Below are 17128 nucleotides of genomic sequence, written 5' to 3'. Positions count from 1 at the left end.
GTAATCACTTGGAGAGATTAAATAAAATACCCCCATGTCTGGGCTATCCCCAGACAAATTAAACCAGAATCTCTGAGATTAGGACCTAGGCAATAGTACTTAATTTTTGTTTTTAATATTTCCCACTCTTACCCTATTCCCTAATTCTCCTAACCTGCTCTTTCTATAAATACCTTATTTTATTTAATACTGTCATCAAGTAAGACATGTCAGGGTTGGTTTGAACTCAGCTCCCAAATCCTTCACATTTAGGCCACTCTCCGTCCTGTTCATGCTACCTCAGAAATGTCTTCCTACGTGGCTCCATCTCCATTCCCCTTAATCAGGCCCGTCTTGCTTCTGGATAACTACATAGCCATGTTACTGGTTTCCCTCTCAAGGGTTTCTCTCTTTTTGACAACAGTTCTCACTGCTGCAAGGAAATCTTCCTAAAAGAAGAATCTCATTGTGTTATTCCCCTTGTAAAACCTTTGTCGGAACCTTCTTGTCCACAGTATAGAATCTAAACTTCTGAGCAAGGTACACGGGACCTGCCTTACCTGGAATGGACTTCTAACTTCTCTCCCATCACCTGTGCTCCTCTGCTCCTCACATCCCAAAGTCCCACAGATGAGTCCTGAAAGACTCTGGACCCAGTCATACCTTCTCACTGAATCATACCTGCTCCTACTGAAATCCTTCCCCTGCCTTGAGTCCAGGACATCACCTTCCAGCTGCTACGACCAACTGACATGTTAACCACTTGCCAGTGCTTCCAGCTGATGTCATGTTGATCCTCTGTTTTTCCGGCTTTGACTATAAGTGTGTAAAAGTGTATAAAAGTAGTCAAAAACTCCACTGAAATTGTCTTGTTTTCATGACTGTCGTCCCTACTAGACTGGGAACACCTTGAGAGTGGGAACTTATTATTTGTCTAGCCATGGAAGAGAGAACACAGTGCCTGACTCAGAGCGGACCTGCAAAGTACATTCAAATGAATAAATATATAGCAGCTGGTGGCCAAGGCAGCAGTTTTGTGAGATTAAAGAAGTGAAAGAGTCAGTTGGATTATGGTAGAGTGTTGGACTGGTGTGTGTGGATGTCTCGGGTTTGATTCCTGGTCAGGGCACACAGGAGAAGCAACCGTCTGCTTCTTTACCCCACCTCCTCTTCTCTCTCTTTCTCTGTCTTCTCCTCCAGCAGCCATGGCTGGATTGGTTTGAGCATGGCCCTGGGCACTGAGGATGGCTCCGTGGGAGCCTCTGCCTCAAATGCTAAAAATAGCTCCATTGTGAGCACAGCCCCAGAGGGGCAGAGCATTAACCCCTGACAGGGGTTGACTGGTGGATCCTGGTCGGGACACATACGGGCATCTAACTCTATATCTCTTCTCCTCTTGCTTGGGGGAAAAAAGAAGTGAAAGAGGATAAAATGTGGGTATTTAGAAAATGCAAAGATATTTACAAAATGAAATGAGATCACCAAAGTTTCTTAGCTGAAGAGAGTGATCATTTTAGATTTAGGTGAAGATGTTATACTGTTTTGAAAACCATACTGGATGTTTTCTTATCTGAAGGAAAAAGAGATGCCAGGATAATATGTTTATAATACAGTATTATAAATATAAATTGCCAAACAGATATAAACTAAAACTATAAGTTGCTGAGGAAATGCCTCTGATCTAAGAAGCAGCATCATCTTGCAAAATCTTAATTCAATTCCTAGCTCAACATTTGCTAGGTGAATTTGGGCAAGTTAATTAACTTCTCTGAGTTTGAATTTTCTGTATAATGGACACAGTATTTCCCACCTTATAGGATTATTTGAGGATGGAATGAATTAACACATTTCTGGCATGTAGTTAATGACCCAATAAATTATAAGTATTATTTTTATTTTTCTGATGATTCAAAGAGTAACTTTGAAGAAATAGATGGAAAGAAGTATGTGTATTTCATTTGATTCTTTATTGTCTCCAGCTCCTTAGAGAGAGATCTTCTGTATTCCCAAGTCCTAGAGTCCAGGGGCTGACAGGCCAGTGTTTCTCCTCTGTCTTTGGCCATGGCTCTTGGTCCAGTTGGATGACTCCACCCAGAGAGCCACAAAAATGACCCCAAATCAGAATGATCCCTTTATGCAGGAAAGGACTTTATTTCTCATCTAAGTGTCCTCATCTAAGACCCCTGAACCTGAAATAATAGAGCAATATTTTAACAGGTTATACCTGGACAAGCCCTATTTGGCAAGGATATTCTAAAAATATGCTATTGGGGTATAAAAGAAGACCTACTAATTTTAAAGGTCTTTTTAGTGTTATTGTCTGTGGGGAAACAGCTGTATTAGGCTTGCTCACTGGTTTGCCAGTTACAAGCACAATGGGTAATTAGTGCGTGAGCATGTGGCAGAAAGCCACGTGTCTCTATGAAAAGCTATGGGTGCTTTCCCTCAGGGGCGACTCTCCCAGATTGCTCTCCTGCCACTGCAAGGGGTGGTTTTCCTGATCTCTTGCCCTTCACTGCAAAAAGCAGGTTTTCCTTTGTTTATTCATTAGCCTATCTTTGTGAGCCTCCAATAAACAGGTATGGCCCAGTGCTTTCCGGCTCTACAGTTCCTCGATCAGCTGCCCAAATTCAATGAGAACCTGCCTGGGCTCAACCACCAGCATTACACTGTCTAAATTTATGTCAACAAAAATAGCCAGACCTTGAGATGGCTGTTTAAAGTATATCAAACATTCAACTACCAAGATCACTAGCTTACCTCTTTAGTATATCCAGCAATGATTATATTAATACTGTTTTTCCTTCTGTTACATTTTTAAAATTAATAGATCTGATTGTTTTCTACTTGTGGTAATTAAAAAATACTGAGTAACCTGACCTGTGGTGGCGCAGTGGATAAAGCATCAACCTGGAATGCTGAGGTCGCTTTGTTCAAAACCCTGGGCTTGCCTGGTCAAGACACATATGGGAGTTGATACTTCCTGCTCCTCCCTTTTTTTTCTCTCTCTCTCTCCTCTCTAAAATGAATAAATAAAGTCTTTTAAAAAAATACTGAGTAGCTCAATAAAACAATGAAAGCAAAACAATGTCCCCGAAGATAATCTTATTGTATTTGTCCATAATCTTTCCTCTTACTGGGCAGGTAAAAAGAGCATCTTGCCAGCATCATGTGTAGAAAACATCTCAGTTTCAATAGGAGGAGAAGGAAGTATGGAAGGAAAGAAAGAAAATCAGCATTGACAGAGACCCTACCATGTGTAATTTTTACATCTTCTCATTTAATTTTCAAGAAAATTTCACAAGAAAAGTCTTGTTATTCCCATAGGTGAGTAAACGGAGGCTCAGGTTAGATGACTTGCCTGGTTCACTCACTCATCAAGAGGCAAAGCTGAGATTTGCATCTAAGTCAGTGCACTCTAAAACCTATGTTCAGCCCAGCTCCCAGCAGCGATAGTTTTCAGCTGAAGCAAAGGCTGTTTAATCTTCATCTATTTCTCACATACTCCTCTCCAAACTCTTCTCCACCCCTTTTCCTTTTTACATGCTTCCCCTCTGTTACATTCAACTGCATGGTAATTCCCCATCTCCCAGGAAGCAATATATCCATAGGAATTAATGGAGGACAGACTTGAGAATACATTCAAACCATTTGCAAACTCCACCATAATCAACATCTAAGTGTGTGCATGTGTGTGTGTACAAGCCGGGGGGAAAGGTGGGGAGGCACATATCTATATTTCAAATGAGCAAATCAGTCATGAGTTACAACTCCATGCCAGGGGTGTCTTTAGATAGCCAGACACACAGATAATCAAGGCATAGATGAACTTGCTCTGCCTGCGCAGTCATTCAAAGCTCTCGGCTTCTAGGGCCAGTTCGTGGTGGTGAAACATTCCTACAGCATATGGTAACCTTTAGTAGAAAACTTGCAGTGATAGGTGTGGGATCCCTATCAGACATGCTAAGAACATGTGGTTGATATTAGAGTATACACTCACCCCCTCAGGTCCATGGGACTTGCCCGTTTTCTCTCCTTTCCCAAGATCAGCTAAGACAGGCTTCTCTGCAATAAAAAAACCAAAAAACAAAAAACTCTACCCATGGGGCTCTTGAAATTGTACCTATTGGTTAAAATTTTTGTGCTGAATTAAATCAAACGGTAGCAACATGCTTTAGCCTGGGAGCGAGGAGGCCAGATTCTCATTCCCACTGGTGGTGGCCTTGGGTCAGCTGTGGTGTCCCCCTCAAGGATGTAAACTAGATATTTTCTGAAGGATTGCCTCTAGCTCTGAAAAGCAGTGATTCTAATCATTAGGATCAGAAAGCTCCCTGGGCTGGCTATTGGAACCCCAGGGCTCTTCCCTGATATTAGTAGCTACTGTTTGATGTCCCTGAGGAGGCAGAGGCCACCAGGAAAACCCTTTTGACTTTTGACTTCTCTACCCCACAGTACCCCTCCCCCACATCCCCACATCCCCACATCCCTTCTCCCACCCCTCTTGGAAGTCCCTGACAAAAGACCTCCATCCTCTTGAAAGCTGGCCTGTGCTCCAAAGCAGGGCTGCTCTGGGCACCCAGGGAGCTTGTAAAAATGCAGGTTCTGGATCCAGTGGTCTGGGTGAGGCCCAAGATTCTGCATTTCTAACAAGGTCCCAGCTGTTAGTGGCTGCTGTTCGGTGAAGCACACTTTGAGTAGTGTATTCGAGTCCTAGGGCTGCCATAACAAAATAACAATGGGCTGGGCACCTTAGACAACAGAAATTTAGTTTCTCATAGTTCTGGAGACTGGAAGTCCAAGGTCAAGATATCAGCAGTGGCCCTGGCCGGTTGGCTCAGTGGTAGAGCGTCGGCCTAGCTTGCGGAGGACCCAGGTTCGATTCCCGGCCAGGGCACACAGGAGAAGCGCCCATTTGCTTCTTCACCCCTCCGCCGCGCTTTCCTCTCTGTCTCTCTCTTCCCCTCCGCAGCCAAGGCTCCATTGGAGCAAAGATGGCCCGGGCGCTGGGGATGGCTCCTTGGCCTCTGCCTCAGCCACTAGAGTGGCTCTGGTCGCAACATGGCAAAGCCCAGGATGGGCAGAGCATCGCCCCCTGGTGGGCGTGCCGGGTGGATCCCGGTCGGGCGCATGCAGGAGTCTGTCTGACTGTTTCTCCCTGTTTCCAGCTTCAGAAAAATCAAAAAAAAAAAAAAAAAAAAAAAAGATATCAGCAGTGTTTGGTTCCTGGTGAGAACTGTCTTCTCTCAGTGTCCTCCTATATATAGCCTTTGTGGGGCAGCTGCCTTAGGCTTGCTCACTGGTTTACCGGCTACAAGCCCTTTGCCTGATTAGTGCATGAGCATGTGGCAGTGCCACGTGTGTATGGCCTATATATGGCTGTGGGGTGCTTGCCCTCAGAGGGATAGGGGATTGTGGATTGTCTGCCCACCACTGTGAGGGGCCATTCTTGCTGTTTGTTTGCCTGAGAAGCGGCTTCCCCTGCCTGTGTGCTTGTCTGCCATTGTGAGGCTCTATTAAATAGAATGGCCCAATGCTTTTCGGCTCCACAGTTTCTTTACCATCTGCCCAAATCCATTGTGGACCTGCCTTGCCTTGACCACCGGCATTATATCTGGCATAGTGGGCAGGACTCGGAACAGATTGGTATGGAGCTGCTGACACCCCTGAGGGGTGGAATAGAGGAGTGGCTGTTCCCAGTGGCTCTCCTGTTGGGGTCAGTAGGCTGGCTGTTTTTTACAGCCCTGTGAGAGGCCACTTGAGGTTGAGAGCTCCAGAATGAGCTGCAAACCCAGCGGCAGCAATGGCTTGAACTGGAGCAAGTGCTGGAAAAGGGGGTTCTGAGTTGCAGTTAGTCCTGGAAGTTGAATGGTGACAGCAGCAGTTGTTGGAAAAACAGGTGTGGGTTCAGCTTCAGGCCTAGAGCCAGCAGCCGCAGGAGCCAAAGACAGAGCTGTGCCGGCACAGTGGCTCTGCGTGGGCGGGAGCAGGTACTTCTGACTCCTCCTCTTCTGAGGGGAGACTCGGCTGCAACTGCCATCTGCAGATTCAGAGCCTGGCCGGTGGTCATCAAGAAGGTAAAATCCCAGCAGCAAAGAGTCCCTCAGGGGCAACCACAGCCCCTTCCCCAGGTAGGGGAGCACTCTGTGGTCTGGCCCTACACCTGGGCAGAGCTGATGGAGTTGGGGGTGAAATTCAGGCAGAAACCCACTGAGCCCCTGGCAGCCTGCTTGGTGTGGCTGTGGGACATAGGGGGTGAATCATACTCTCCAGAACAAAGATGGACGGTAAGGTCGTGAGGGCTTCTGCCCGTGTTGCCCCCGCAACTAACAAGAGAAATGGGCCTATAAAGGTTACCCAGACACAAATGTGAGTAGATCTGATTGCAGAGAGGGCAGATAGGAAGAAATTAGATGGCAAGCCTAATAGTCTTGTTAAAGCTTTGGTATCAGCTTAAGTCACAACAGAAGTTCCAGCTGCTGAAAAAGCAGGGGAAGCAGGTGACCCCAGCATCTGCCAGGCAGCAGAGAACTGTCAAGGCAGCACAGGCCTTGAAAGTGTTTGACCCCGCCAGGCTCTGTGAGCTTGCTGAGGGGTTTGAATGGGGCTTGTGGCAATGGATAGTGTACTTATGGAAAGGTGCTAAGGTCCGTTAATAAAGAACTAAATGGTTAGTTGCCTGCAATGGACTTTTACTTTGGTGATTTGTACAGACAGCTGAGCTGTCTATCATGGACTGATCTTGGACTGTGACTAGGAGAGTCTCTGATGGGAGGGGGTGCCCTGGCACCTGTGGAAGCCTTCCTGCACTGGGAAACTGTTCTCACACAGTTACAGAGGTGCACCAAGGACACTTGCAGGGGTCCCCAAACTTTTTACACAGAGGGCCAGTTCACTGTCCCTCAGACCATTGGAGGGCCGCCACATACAGTGCTCCTCTCACTGACCACCAATGAAAGAGGTGGCCCTTCCGGAAGTGTGGTGGGGGCTGGATAAATGGCCTCAGGGGGCTGCATGCGGCCTGCGGGCTGTAGTTTGGGGACGCCTGCTACGGTTTCCATGGACACAGCCCTGGACTATGCAGGCCCTTCTTGCCTATCATGGGATAGGGAACTAGAGGTGGGCTTCCAGATGGTATCCTGGGCAATGTGCTCAGGGAGACATTGTGAAGAGCACCTTTGTAATTATCGTAATTATTGTATGACTTTTGCTGTCACTGTAGTCTCTGTTTTCTGTCATGTAGACTGTGAAGTGAGCAACCCTGAAGGGGTGGAATGTAGGGCAGCTGTGTTAGGCTTGCTCGCTGGTTTACCAGCTGCAAGCCCTTTGCCTGATTAGTGTGTGAGCACGTGGCTGCACCACGTGTGTATGGCCTACATAAGGCTATGGGTGCTTGTGCTCAGAGGGATAAGAGATTGTGGATTGCCCGCCTGTGAGAGGCCATTCTTGCTGTTTGTTGACCTGAAAGGTAGTTTCCCCTGCCTGTGTGCCTGTCTGCCATTGTGAGGCTCTATTAAATGGAATGGCTCAATGCTTTCCGGCTCTGCAGTTTCTTTACCATCTGCCCGAATCCAGTGTGGGCCTGCTTGGCCTCAGCCACTGGCATTTCTCTGTGTGCTTGCATCCAGTGGTGGGATTCAGCCAGTTTGCTCTGGTTTGGCAGAACCAGTACCTAATTGTTTGTTGAGTTTAGCGAACCAGTTGTTAAAATGGCACCTGTAATCAGGGTTCTCTCTAAGGCGAGTGCCTGGGCAGCCACCCAATATGGAAATCACAAATTTACATTCCTTACTCTTTTTTAATGTTCATCTGTGCAACAGTATATTCTAAGTACCTATAGTAATGTTCATTCCACTCAAAGGGAAAAAACTTGCAAGTGAAGATGCCAATCAAGATGTAATATGGAAATATCTTAAATAACAGTTTTATTGATTTTTGTCTGGTATTATTTAACATTTTTTAATATTTTAAAACTCTTTTTTATAACATAATTTAGTTCTATGTACCTCTTTTATTTCCTTATGTAAGTATTAAGTGTATGAAATAATAAACTATCTTTCAGGATATCATTTTTTTTATACTTAAAACAGTCATTAGAACAGAGAACCGGTTATTAAATTATTTGAATCCCACCACTGCCCTCATCCCTAGTGTCTCTTCCTCTTCTTTCAAGGACACCAGTCCTGCCATGGCCGGGGAGTTCAGTTGGTTAGAGCATCATCCTGATACACCCAGGTTGCAAGTTCAATCCCAAATCAGGGCACATACAAGAATCAACCAGTGAGTACACAGCTAAGTGGAACAACAAATGGATGTTTCTCTCTCTGTCTCTCCCTTCCCCTCTCTCTATAATGAATCAATTTAAAAAAATTGAAAAAAGGTCACCAGTCCTATTAAATCAAGGATCACATTTAACTATAATTAATTCTCTAAGGCCCTGTCTCCAAATACAGTCACATTGAGGGATTTGGGCAGGACTCGGGAACCTCTTTGGCTGAGAAAGCCATGAACGCCACATATTTTAAAATGTAATTCCGTGAGAGCCATATAATATGGTTAATACTAAATACAAGTAAATGTGTGCATTTTATGTAAGACCAACACTTTTAAAGTACAATAAGTCTCTGAATTATTTTTAATAACGTTGTTATGCTGTTTCTAACCAATGATGAATAAAGTACTTCTTACCATTAATGCGACTTCTGGTGCTGCATGGTTTTGCTGATGGCTTTGTAGTCTGGTTGATACATGGTGAGGTTAAGCTTCATGCAGGCATTGAGACTTCCATCCATTAAACATGATTGTAGGTTGGTCTTAGCGTTCTTTAGATGTGAGAAAGACTGCTCACATGCATACGTAGAGCCAAACATTGTCAGTATAGCAATACTCACACGCTGCAGTGTGTGGTATGTGACGGGAAGTGCATTCCAAGTTTTGACAATCAGCTGGTCCGCAGGTTGAAGTTTTTCATTTCTCCCCACTTGTTTGCTCGCCAACTCTGCTTGCTGTCATGCAAATCTTTCCAAATCTTCATTCAGTGACTTGAACTTATTCACCCACATGTCTGAGGTCAGCAGCTTGTAGCTCAAAATCTCTGACGGAGACACCAGGAATGTAACTCAGGTCGGCGCTGTCCACTGCACACTTGTGTGGATGGGTGATGAACTTAAAAAGACGAGTATGCTCACGAAATTCTCCAAAGCGCGTTTGAATGACTGCAGGAGATTAGATGTGAAGCCCGATAGCTGCTGGAGATCAAGATGTTGAGCAGGGTCACTTGCTGTGCATGCATCTTTAAACTCTCTCAGTTTTTCAAAGTGTAGTAAATGACCTGGTTCAGTGTTGGAGATAAAGAGTTCCAGCTTGTTTTCAAATGCAAACACTGCTTGTTGAAGGGATAAGACTGTATTTCCAACACCTTGCATTTTCACATTCAGCTGGTTCAGATGTTCAGTCATGTCCACGAGATAGTAGAACTTCAGGAGCCACTCAGTGTTAGCTAACTCAGGATGCTCGACGTTTTTCATTTCAAGAAAAGTCCAGATTTCACTCAAACGGCTGAGCACCTTCCCTCTTGACAACCAATGCACATTGCTATGCAGAAGCAGACCAGAATAATTATTCCCAACTTCATCTAGCAGTGTTTTAAACTGGCGATCATTTAAAGCTTGGGCAACAATAAAGTTGACCACCCAAATGACCAGCGACATCACCTCACCAAGCTGCCTGCCTCACATCTGAGCACAAAGCGCCTCCTGATTTTGGATACAGTGAAAACTTAAGATGGGTCTCTTTTCATGTTCATAAAGAAGCGCTACGAATTCTCTGTTTTTCTCCACCATGCACAGAGCACCATCAGTACACATCGAAATAAGTTTATCCATCAGTAGATTTTTTTCTTTAGCAAACTCAGTGAAAGACTTGAATAAATTTTCCCCTCTTGTTGTCTCTGTCATAGACAAAACTGCAAGACTTTCCTCACATAGTGTGTCACCGACAGCATACCTTGCAATCACGCTGAATTGGGATAAATGGCTTACGTCTGTTGACTCATCCAAAGCGAGAGAAAAGAATGGTGCTGAATTATGTCCTTCACTTGTGTTGTCTCAATTTTTTTTTATTATTATTTTTTTTTTCATTTTTTTATTTTTCTGAAGCTGGAAACGGGGAGAGACAGTCAGACAGACTCCCGCATGTGCCCGACCGGGATCCACCTGGCACGCCCACCAGGGGCGACGCTCTGCCCACCAGGGGGCGATGCTCTGCCCATCCTGGGCTTTGCCATGTTGCGACCAGAGCCACTCTAGCGCCTGAGGCAGAGGCCACAGAGCCATCCCCAGCGCCCGGGCCATCTTTGCTCCAATGGAGCCTTGGCTGCGGGAGGGGAAGAGAGAGACAGAGAGGAAAGTGCGGCAGAGGGGTGGAGAAGCAAATGGGCGCTTCTCCTGTGTGCCCTGGCCGGGAATCGAACCTGGGTCCTCCGCACGCTAGGCCGACGCTCTACCGCTGAGCCAACCGGCCAGGGCTGTGTTGTCTCAATTTGATTTGCCATCATGATGGTACGATGGTGAATAGTTCTTGCCAACAGAGGCATGTCTTTTATTTGTTTGATTATCTTGTCTTTATCCAAAAAGTCATCAAAAAGTTCATTGGCAACATCAAGCATGAATGTTTTGGCATACTCCCTGTCTGTGAATGGCTTTCTGTTTCTCACAATTGCTAAAGCTCCAGCAAAGCTAGCCGAATTCCAGTCACCTTGTTGGGTCCAAACACGGAGTTGCTGCTGACTAGCTTGCACTCTGCACAGTAGCTCTTGACATGCTTTCTTCCTGCTGTCCCCTGCTGGATATTTTGATACAAATATAGTATGGCATGTGTCAAAGTGCCGTTTTATATTTGACCGTTTCATCGATGCAATTTTATCATTGCATATTAGACACACTGCAGAAACTGCTCTCTCCACAAAGGCAAATTCCTCTGTCTATTCCTGCTGAAAACTACGATACTCCTCACCTTTTTTTTTTTTTTTTAGCCATCTTCTATGTCATAAGAGTTTCTGCAATTAGCTAGCTGACTACTTGATTAAAAGGAGGGAAGTTTACTTCCTGACCTCACAACAACCCGTGTACATTATGCATTATTCAATAAAAATTTGGTGTTGTCCTGGAGGATGGCTGTGATTTGCTCCAGCCACCCACAACATAAACATGAGCGGTAGGAAGTGAATGGATTGTCATACATGAGAATGTTTTATATTTTTAACATTATTATTTTTTTTTATTAAAGATTTGTCTGCAAGCCAGATGCAGCCATCAAAAGAGCCACATCTGGCTTGTGAGCCATAGGTTCCCGACCCTTGGATTAGGGCTTTAATATATAAATTTGAGGGGAAACACAACTGAGTCTAATACAAGTAGCAAAGGTCTAGAGCATAGAAAGTGTCTGGCCATAGAAATATCATGAGGGTCATGTACATAATTTAAAAATTCCCAGTAGCCACATTAAAAATAAGTAGAAAAGAAATAAGTGAAGCCTGACCAGGTGGTAGGAGAGTGGACAGAGCATTGACCTGGGATGCTGAGGACCCAGGTTTGAAACCCTGAGGTTGCCAGCTTGAGCTCATGCTCACCAACTTAAGCATAGGTTCATAGACATGACTCCATGGTTGCTGGCTTGAACAAGAAGGCCACTGGCTTGAGCCCAAGGTTGCTGGCTTGAGCTAAGGGTCAGTGGCTCAACTGGAGCCCCCCAGTCAAGGCACATATGAGAAAGCAATCAATGAACACCTAAAGTGCTGCAACCACAAGTTGATGTTTCTCTTCTCTTTCCCTTCCTATCTGTTTCTCTCTTGCTCACTAAGAAATAGGTGAAATTAATATTAATAATTTATTTGACCCCATATACCTAAAATGTTATTTCATCATAGAATCTATATAAAAATTATTGAGTTTTTAAATGCGAAATCTTTGAAATCCAGTGTGTATTTTACATCTCAGTTTGAACTAGCTACATGTCTCACACACAATAGCCACATGTGTTAGTGGCTATAGTACTGGACACTGTAGGTTCAGAGTTAATCTCTTTCTACTTCATGAGGTACCTGCTATGGGCCTGAGGTAGATTCTTCAAACAAACAAACAAACAAACAAACAAACAAACTATATATATATCCTTTTTATTATTTTCTTTTACTTTTAAAATTTTATTAAATTTATCGGAGTGACATTGGTTAATAAAATTATATGTTTCAAGTGTAAAATTCCATGATATATCATCTGTATATTACATTGTGTGTTCACCCCCCAAAATCAAGTCTTTTTTTTTTCTGTCACCATATTTTGGACCCTCTTTAGAAAGGATATGTGATGATTACAAGACCCACTTTCACCAACTTCACATATTGGTCATGGGTCTATCTCTATTTCTCCCTGCCTCTAAGTTTTCCACCTAGAAAATGCTTTAAAATGTCTAAGCTTTCCACCTGAAAAGTATGATGATTAATTTCATATATCAATTTGGTAAGTCTGTGACACCCAATTGTTTGGTTAAACACCAGCTTAGATTTTGCTGTGAAAATATTCTCTAGATGTGAGTGACATTTGAATCAGCAGACTTTGAGTAAAGCAGATCATCCTCCATAATGTGAGTAAAACTCATCCAATCAGTTGAAGACTTAAAGAGAAAAGATCCCCAGAAAAAGAAGAAATCCTATCTCCAGACTTCCTTTAACTCAAGACTGTAACATCAACTCTTGTTGGAATTTCTAGCCTGCCTGCCCGCCCTGTAGATTTCAGACTTGCCAACCCTCACAATCACATTAGCCAATTCTTTAAAATAACTCTCTCTCTCTCTCTCTCTCTATATATATATATATACACACACACACACACAATTGATCCTTAAACAACATGGGTTTGGCCTGACTTGTGGTGGCACAATAGGTAAAGCGTTCACCTGGAATGCTGAGGTCGCCGGTTCAAAACCTCGAGCTTGCCTAGTCAAGGCACATATGGGAGTTCATGCTTTCTGCTCCTCCCCCTTTCTCTCTCTCTCTCTCTCTCTCTGTCTCCTCTCTCTAAAATGAATAAATAAAATCTTTTAAAAAGTTGATAAAAATATTAAAAAACAAAACAAAAAAACATGGCTTTGAACTGCATTGGTCCACTTATACACAGATTTTTTTTCAATAAATCCCTGTGCTGGTTTTGGTCCATGGCTGAGAGTCTGTGGATGTGGAGGCCTGACTATGTGCATTGTTCCACATCATTTTATATAGGGGACTTGAGCATCAACAATTTGGGTGGGAGGGGGAGCTTCTGGAATCAATCCCCCACGGACACCAAGGAACAGCTTAAGTTTTTTGAGAGTCAGAAGTTATATTCATATTTTCAACTGCACAGAGGGTTGGTGCTCCTAACCCCCTTGTTGTTAAAGGATCAATTGTATACACATACACACACACGCTATTGGTTCTGTTTCTCTGGGGAACCCTGACTAACACAAACGATGCTTCTCAAACTTTAATGTGTATATAAATCACCTGGGGATCTTGTTCAATTGCAGATTCTGATTCAGTAGCTCTGGGGTAGGACCTGAGAGTCTGCATTTCTAAGATCCCAGATGATGTTGATGCCGTAGGTCTGTGGATGACACTTTGAGTAGCAAGACCATCTTTTCTGAGTCCTCGGAGCATTTGGGATCAAGTCTTCTCAGAACTTTCTAAAATTTAAGAGGTCCATATTAGTTCCTTACTCAAGAGCAAGGTTGGCAAATATTTTCTGCAAAGGACTAGATAGTAAATATTTTGGGCTAATGGGCTGAATGGTCTTTGTTGCAACTACTCTACCCTACCATTGTAGCATGGAAGCAGCCACAGACACTACATAAAATATTGAGCATGGCTGTGTTCCAATAACACTTTATTTACAAAAACAAGATGTGAGCTGGATTTGACCCATGGGCCAATATTTGCCAACCACTGGTGTATAGAATCACTTGACAATGAGGGTCCTTGGGGTATAGTTCTCATTCATCTTGGCAGCTTCAGGACCTTGTCCATAAAAGGTAGTGATTAGACACTAAATGAAAAAATGAATACTCTATTCCCCATGTATAAGATGCACCTTAATTTTGGGGCTCGAAATTTGGAAAAAATGTATTACATAAAGTTATTGAATTCAAGTTTTATTCATCATAAAATTCATACAACTCCTCATCACTGTCAAAACTCCAATCCATTAGCTTGTCCTTATCTGTGTCTGATGATGAATCACTGTCTTCATATATTGCCTCGTCTTCAGTTCCATCTATGGCATTTGAAATGCCACACTTCTTAAATGGCTTGACAACAATCTCAATCTTGATATCCTCCCAGGATCTTTTCAGCCAGGTACAAACTTCTCCTATAGCTGGTTTCTTCACTCTTCCTGTTGGTGTCAAATTGTCCCCAGAAGACTTCATCCATTGGTTCCATTCGTTGCTCATGGCAGCTTTGAAAGGTTTGTTAATGCTGACATCAAGTGGTTGGAGCTAGGATGTCAACCCTCCAGGTATGACGGCAAGTTTTTTGTTTTCTTTTTGCTCTGCAGCAATCTTCTTTGTGTTTTTGTTATGTGTGCCCTGAGCTGATTAAGCACCAATAGGGCAGGCTTTCATAAGAGCCCACCTGGTTTCCTTCTCCAAAGTTTCTCAAACCAAATCTTCATCCCATCCTGATCCATCCAACTCTTGTCATGAATGTGGACAATCACTCCTTGAGGAACATCTTCTTTTGGCATTGTTTTGCATTTGAAAATCAGCATAGGAGGCAACTTGGTTCCACCAGCACAACAAACTAGGACAACTGTATAATGGCTTTTTTCATGTCTACTTACATTCATAGTTATAATTTTCACCCCCCCCCCCTTTTTTTTTCTATTTTTGTATTTTTCCGAAGCCAGAAACGGGGAGGCAGTCAGACAGACTCCTGTATGTGCCCGACCGGGATCCACCCAGCACGCCCACCAGGGGGCAATGTTTTGCCCATCTGGGGCATCGCTCTGTTGCAACCAGAGCCACCCTAGCACCTAGGGCAGAGGCCACAGAGCCATCCCCAGCACCCCGGGCCAACTTTGCTCCAATGGAACCTTGGCTGCGGGAGGGGAAGAGAGAGACAGAGAGAAAGGAGAAGGGGAGGGGTGGAGAAGCAGATGGGTGCCTCTCCTGTGTGTCCTGGCCAGGAATCGAACCCGGGACTCCTGCATGCGAGGCCGACACTCTACCACTGAGCCGACCAGTCTGGGCCACCCCCTTCTTATCAACAGTTCCGTTACTTGAGACATCAAATTGAAGGGGGACTTCATCCATATTTGCAATCTGTCCCAACTCAAACTGATCTGTCTTCCAACATTGAATGACAAAACAATGAAATTCAAGGACCTTCTGCTCATAGCTTTCAGGCATCTTTTGGGCAAGGCTAGTGCGAGTACACATGCTTAGTCCATTCCGTTTCATGAACCTGAAGCACCAATTGTGTCCTCCTTTGAAATCAGTAACTTCTTTTTCATCCGCAATTCCTCTTGCCTCATGATGAATCATCTTTGTAGACACAGGAATTCCAATTGCCCTTTGCTCTTCAATCCATATCTTCAATTTTCTCTCTACATCAGGGCATTTTGCTGACTTGCCTCTCATGGCCTTCTTCTGTTGTGGCATTTTCAGTAGGGTTTCCTCTCCCTATAGCCAGTCTTGGATTGATTTCTCAGTTGGAGGAGGACCAAACCTATGTTCAGCAGCATGATTTCCATTCACTTTTGCAAACTGGATCACTTCTAACTTGAATTCAGCACTGTATGAAAATGTTTTCTGAGTCATTTCTGGGCAAAATGTGGCAAAACATAACCTACCATAATATACTGATAACAAGTGCAAAACAATGAACTCGAAGACAACAAGTGTGAAAAAGCAAGAAATGCAAGTAAAAAAAAGCAACAATGAGCGCAAAAACAGGAGTGAAAAGTGGAAAATGCAAGTAAAAACCTCTACAACCACTGTATAAGATGCACCCAGTTTTTAGACCCCAAATTTTTCAAAAAAGGGTGCATTTATACATGGGGAAATACGGTATATTAAATGAAGTCATTAAGATTTGGCAGTCCTGGCTGATTGGCTCAGCAGTAGAGCATTGGCCTGGTGTGTGGAAGTCCTGGGTTCAATTCTCAGTCAGGGCACACAAGAGAAGCAATCATTTGCTTCTCCATCCCTCCCCACTGCAGCCACTGCTTGGATAGTTCGAGCAAGTTGGCCCTGGGCACTGAGGATGGCTCTGTGGCCTCACTTCAGGTGCTAAAATAGCTCGGTTGCTGAGTGACATAGCAGTGGCCCCAGATGGGGGTTGCTGGGTGAACCCTGGTCAAGGTGCATGCAGGAGTCTGTCTCTCTGCCTATCTGCTTCTCACTTAAAAAAAAAAAAGATTTGGCTACTCATCATCTGCAAAGTACAGATTCTCTGTTACCCAGTAACTATCTGTTTTTGGTTTTTGTTTCTATTTCAGATAGTGAAACAAGAATGCATCATAATTTTTTATATATAAATGATCATTCTGGCACCTGCTTGTTGTCTTCTTGTGCCCTATATTATAAGCCAGAGATGTGAAAATAGAATGCATAAGATAATTCACTAGTTCAGTGTATGACATGGAAATGTATAATGGGAATATTGTGGCCAAAAAATGGAAAAATAATAGTACAAGTACCATTAATGAATGAAACTAATTATTGAATTTGTGAACTATTTTACACATATAAAATGCATACTGTAATATGTATGACCAAAAAATTAATATGACTACCAATGAAAGATGTTTTCATACGTTAAAGATGATTCAAATAGAATTATATTTGTTTCATTTCAAACATAACATAATCTCAGTTTACAAAATAGAATTTAAAAGTCTGTATAATCTCACATGCCAAGGATCATTAAAAAGCTGTAAAAGTTGCAGTTTGGAATGGAATTTGACAGCCCCATATGTTGTCCTTATTAAATAACAGGATAGTATTATGAGGTTGTTGTGGCAGGTTGCTCAACAGTTTTGTCATTGTGGGTTCACCTTGTTGGAGATAAGCTGGGATGAGTCCTGTCCTCACTGCATTGGCCTCTTATCTGAGCTCT

The 17128-nt window shown here is 43.6% G+C and overlaps 1 non-coding gene across 1 annotated transcript; it reads right to left on the bottom strand.

Moving 5' to 3' along the window:
- Positions 1-15182: 15182 nt before the first annotated feature.
- Positions 15183-15258, bottom strand: TRNAA-CGC (transfer RNA alanine (anticodon CGC)). Its single transcript has one exon. It is a non-coding gene; the product is annotated as a tRNA-Ala (tRNA).
- Positions 15259-17128: the final 1870 nt, after the last annotated feature.

The sequence above is a fragment of the Saccopteryx bilineata genome, chromosome 11, assembly GCF_036850765.1.
Source record: "Saccopteryx bilineata isolate mSacBil1 chromosome 11, mSacBil1_pri_phased_curated, whole genome shotgun sequence".
Lineage (NCBI taxonomy): Eukaryota > Metazoa > Chordata > Mammalia > Chiroptera > Emballonuridae > Saccopteryx > Saccopteryx bilineata.
The sequence above is the reverse complement of the archived record's forward strand: the minus strand, read 5'-3'. Positions and strand labels throughout refer to the sequence as shown.